The sequence below is a fragment of the Lactuca sativa genome, chromosome 7 (genome assembly GCF_002870075.4).
Source record: "Lactuca sativa cultivar Salinas chromosome 7, Lsat_Salinas_v11, whole genome shotgun sequence".
Classification (NCBI taxonomy): Eukaryota; Viridiplantae; Streptophyta; class Magnoliopsida; order Asterales; family Asteraceae; genus Lactuca; species Lactuca sativa.
In genome coordinates, this window is record NC_056629.2 from 177,614,837 (window position 1) to 177,620,836 (window position 6,000).

Consider the following 6,000-nt stretch of genomic DNA (forward strand, 5'->3'; position numbering starts at 1 on the left):
ACCAGAACGCCGGAAACGTTCTGTGGTGGATGACGTCATGTCAAGTATCACAACACATGCATTATAGTAATCAAAGTACAACAAATCATTGCATTAATAGTAATAGTTTTACATGGTTTACATAACAGTACATCAAAGTAATACAAGTAAAATCTAATAAGTACAGCATGGTACTAAGCTATCTTCATCAACAGCTCCGGGAATGTACCTGTCTAATGCTGACCTGAGAATACAAGTTATTTGAAAAGCGAGTATCAACATTTTCACAAATGCTGGTGAGTTCATAAGTATTTAGTGACTTTTTATACAAATAAATTTATGTAAGTAGTCGTTTTCAAGTATACAGTGAAATAGAGTCCTTTCCAGAAAATCCTATATTTTCTAATTAAAAAGCAGTCTTCTACCAAGACTGGTCGGAGTTATGTGGTAAAAATAGTTTTCCCTTAATCGCTATCATTATCAAAATACAGAATTTGATTATTAAAGAGAGCAAGAGGAATCAGGGAAAATAACATATGCCTCAGCAGTGAGGACTGCTGACTAAGACAAAAGGAATCATAGACTCCAGGAGAGTATCGAACAAACGTGTAACAACGAGAATTTTCAAAACAAATTTTTCATTTCTTAAAAACATGTTTCCATCCAAAATAAGTCATAAAGATCCAATGTATCATATCATAATACAAATCATATAAATCCCAAGATCATAAATCCTCCATCAGTGTGTACAGATCACGCCGGCGCCTTCCCACGGCCCTCGCTAGTACCTGAAACACATATCACAACAACTGTAAGCATAATTGCTTAGTGAGTTCCCCAAAATACAACTTACACACGTACGCCTTTCCAGGCCCTGACCTTCCGGTCCATGTGTCTCAGGGGACTTCCGTCCCGACTAGGTAAACCTTCCGGTCCTACCTACGTCAACCTTACGGTCCACATCACAACGCCTTCCGGCCCATAACATAAAGCCTTCCGGCCCATATTAAGCATATCATACATGGCACATATAAACGATTAACTTATCACATACAATGCATATAAATCATAACATTTCCGACCTTCCGGTCACACGATAAAACCCTTCCATGTACAGTATAGTGAGAAAACTCACCTCGTGGAAAGTCTAGAATCTCACGTGCTCGCTATCTCTGAATCCCCAAACGAAGACTCAACCTTGCCTAATCATAACGAATATCATTTTAATTAATATAGACTTCCACCACTAGACTTTACCCGATTATTAACATTCCTCAGAGGGTAAAAGACCATTTTACCCTTTCTTGACTCAAAGTCCACATGTTGACCAAAACCCTAAAAGTCAACAAAAAGTCAACATCTCCAGTACGCGAGGCGTACAGACTGATGTACGCGGGGCGTACATCGCCAACTCAATAATCGGGGTCTCCACCCAGTACGTTGCGCGTACTGGGAGTTACGCCCAGCGTAATAGTCAGATCTAGACATACTTCATTTCTAGTCTTAATCGGTTAAGCCACTACTACAACTTCTAGATCCGGCCTTATTTAAGAATCCTTACTCATAAAGTCGGAACCTTTAAGCCTTGGCATGGCTGTAAAGGTCCTTACACTCCTTAACACCTTTCCTTATCAACTCAAAGATCTAGATCTCATGCATGGCTAAACATTCACGTCCAAGATTACATTTTTATGGATCTACAACTCAAAAGGACCAGAAATATGATGGATCTAAGCTAATGGAGACCACTTGCTCATAAAGTCTCCACCTTTGGGACAAAACCCTAGAAAATGGTCCATAAGCATAACACAAGATCTACAAGTCAAGATCCAAACTTTTTACCTTAGAAAGAAGCTTCAGCCTTTGCTAAGCCCGGATCTACACTTGAACACCAGCTACTAGCCTTCACAGTGGACTCTTCTTCTCCTTTGCTACAAGGAAATGGCACCACCAAGCTTAGAACACTCAATAAAGGGCTAGGAACGAAGAAGCACTCTCTTAGGGTTTCTTTCTGAGGGATGGTGGCTGAGGAGCCAAGCCATCTCATTCCTTTTATAGCCAACAACATGAATTAGGGTTTTGGGTCTGGACCGATTACGCCCTGCGTAATCCATGGGTACGCCCAGCGTACCTGAGGGACAGCGTGTCCAAATGAGGCGCGCGAGTACGCGCAGCGTACTCCTTGTACGCCCAACGTACTCGCCCAACACAAAGGCCCTAAAATGGAAATCAATTAAAAATGAAGGGTTAAATAAAAGGGTACCTGGATTTCGGGTTGTTACAAAACGACACGCCTAGCTCAGTCTAACAAAGAGAGACGCAGACCCCAGACAGTACCAAATGAAAGGTATGGCTAGCAAGGTCCAAAAATAGAGGATACAGACCCCAGACAGTATCAAATGAAAGATACAGCTAGTAACGTCTAAAACAGAGGATACATACCGCAGACAGTATCAAATGAAAGATACAATTAGCAAGGTCTAAAAACAGTGTGACTCTAAGAGTGGGTTTCCAGCATACAATGTAAATTGCTGGTGAAATACCGTTACCTTAAGGCCATGAATTATAAGGTAACCTGGGATACTCGTAACCATACTAACCGACACTAGAGTACCTGATGCCCTGCAAGCGTCTGTAGAATGTGACATTTGTCACCCCTTGGCTTAGTAGGCCATGGACTGTAGCTAGCAGTCAGGGTGCGGGGGTGTCAATCCCATATAGATCTATACACACAATGTACGCTCTCCCTATAGGAGACTCTGGTTACCAACTAGACGACGGAGAAGGCCGTGTCCCAAAGATGCATCCCAAATAGTGGGTAGTGGGTTTCCAATGTAAGTGCTGAACTAGAGGTAGAGACTCATAACTGAACTGACTAGAGTAAAACTATATGGCTATGCTCATATACATAATACATAACTAATGAATCAAACGACCTTCGGATGGACATCCGATCCGACCAGACCACATCTCAACGAAGAAAAGGAAATAGGGCGGACAAGCCTTCCTAAGTCCTTCAATCATTATTTATATGCATCTATACAAGCACAGACATACATCTAAGTACGTTTGAGTGTGTAACAAGTGGAAACATATCGTAAAGTATAACCAAATTGTGATGTATAACCGAATCGTGAAGTATAAGCGTACATTGTGGAATAACCGAATCGTGAAGTATAAGCGTACAGTGTGGAATAACCGAACCGTGAAGTATAAGCGTACCAAATATATGTGTATCACGAAGTGGAAGCGACAACAGGTGGAGTAAGAGCGTCTAACAGGTATAAGTGTATCACGAGGTAGAAACGACAACAAGTGAAGTAGGAGCGTATCGAGTATAAGTGAAGTAGAAGCGTATCGCTAAGTAAGAGTGTAAAAAAGTATACACGTTTAACTAAGTAGAAGTATCAACTAAGTAAAAGGATAACCAGGCAGTGGTATATAACGAGTAGGGTATCAAAACATGGAAGAAAAACTTTATACTTAAGAAAATCACGACAGGGTATTCTTTTGTAAAATAAGTTTGAAAATCTTTGGAAAACTCTCATAAATCTGTTTTAAATGAAACATTGATGAAACAACATAAGTAAAAGATTTGAACAAGTGAAAGCATTTTAGAAAAAACATTTATAGTGTCATATCCGATAAAACAGTTTACAGTGTGGTAACTCCTTGTGCATGCGGGTTATCAATCACATGTGATTGATATGATAACTGGCATGTTCAACTTGTATTCCCCTCTATAAAACATGTAAAAACATTTAAAAGGTTCATTCAGGGGTATGAACTCACCTGGTGTAAGTGGATCCGACGAAGGTGCCGGTTGAGTGCTCGGTGTCAAGTAAAGACTTGGACACACTTAGTGACCTATTTAACATATGATAACATACGTTTTCATACAATTAGTATATATAATACCAATTCAACAAGTGTACGCATCCTAAAGTGCAGAAAACACTTTGATTAAGTGTTTGGGGTGTCCCGAGTAACATCTAAGGGTGTGTATGGCTTAGGAATGGAGTTTACTCTTCAAGAGTAAACTCTATATATAGAGTTCACGGCCCTGGGACAACTCCCCATGAGTTTACGTCCATAAACTCATGGTGAGGGTGTTCTAGGATGCTTTAAGGCCTTATATCAATTGTGGAATTTTGCTAGGACCAAATCTATTGTGTTTGAATGGATTTAAGGCACTTATATGGACCAAATGGGAGTTTACGGCCCCAACCATGGGAGTTTACGGCCGTAAGCTCCCAAGGACATCTTTCTTGGGTGTTTTAAGGGCTTAAGTGATTGAGAATAAATCCTATGTGTTTTTCCAAGTCAAATGGGGAGTTTAGGGCACCATTTAACCCCTTTATAGGAGTTTACGGCCCAAGTACCCTTTCATGAGGGGTTTACAGCCGTGAAATCCTTATGGAGTTGTTTTAATTGAGTTTAAGGTCCCTAACTTGTTGGTGGTTGATTCTTGAATTTATTCTAAGGCCATTGGTGTGTTTAAGGGCATTTTAAACACTCAAATATGAGTTTACTCCCCATGAAGAGGAGTTTACGGCCCAAGCATGTTCTTGGGCAGTAAACTCATGTTTACTCTTCAAAAACTCGTTTCAAGGTGTTCTAAGTCCGAATATGTAAGCCTAAAAGTCATATCTAAGCCTTAGGGGCAATTTGGAGGGGTTTTGGGGCTTAAAAACCCCATTAAATGGTGTTCACGGCCCAAGAGTGTTCTTGGGCCGTAAACACATGATTTTGTCCCTATTTTATGTTTTAAACTCGAATTTTCAAGCTAGATAAGTTATACAACGAGTTAGGATAGTTTACCTACTCGTTTGGGGCTCGAAACGGACGATTTTGGCTCGAATTTAAGTTGTAGAGAGAGAGAGTGGGGAGAGTGTAAAAAGTCTCTAATGGACTCCACTCACCCTTATATAGGGGTTGGAGTTGGGGCTCAGTGGAAATCTACCCAATACTGCCGTTAAACGGGGCTTTTGGTCGCACCCGATTTAGTGGTCGTAATAAAATTTAACCTTTTTCCAAAATTAATATGGAAATGTAATCTACATGCTTTTACTTTACTTTATTATTGTAGGGTTTCAAAGCACTCCATGGATGATGGCAATGGGCCCCTTTGATGAAATCTAGGTTAAAAGCCCAAGACTTGTCTTTTCCCTATAAATAGTCATGTATTATTCACAATTAGGGTTAAGAGTGAGGCAAAATGTAGCCGCCACGTGAGGTTTCTTATGTAGTGTTAGATTCTTTAGTCTTTGCTGAAAGTGTAATTTATTCCTCATATTTGAATAAATCGAGTGATCATTCGACCTAATCTTCATATTTGTGTTTTTTCTTATTTTCCGCATCTTGTTCATCAAATCTCAATTAGGGTTTTAATCCCAATAAATGGTATCAGAGCGGGTCTTTGAAGATCTATTGATTTTTGAAGCATCGGTTCTTGATTTGATGATTTTCTGCACAAATTATCGAAGATTTTTGGTGTTTTGGCGCTTTGGAATCATGCTTTCTACAAGCTACTGCTACTGTTCATGATGATTTAAGGTGTCCTATTCATCTGGTATTACTTCAATCTAATTCGTATTCATTTCGCATGTTCTGATTAGATCTGATCAATTCTTGATCTAATATTCTTTTAATTGTTTTGATCCATATTTATTCAGCCGATCCCTTTTTGTTCTTAAGCCCATTATTGTCGCTACCGTTCATTGTTTGGAACGTACATAATCAGGTCTCAATGAAACTTCAGATTCACTAAATTCTCTTGTTCCACTCGATTTTTCTATCCAGAACATCTAATGTTTTTGTTCCAGTTTATCAATCTTAGTTGCTTTATCAATTCGATTTTGTGATTCAATAATATTTTGAATCTCAATTTTTTGATTGGCTCTTGTAATCAATTCTAATTCGATTGATGTAGATGAAAATTTTGTTGATTTTTGATGAAAATCTAACTGGATGAGTGTAGTTTATCGTGTCTTCAGTTATGATTTAATTTGTGGATGAAAT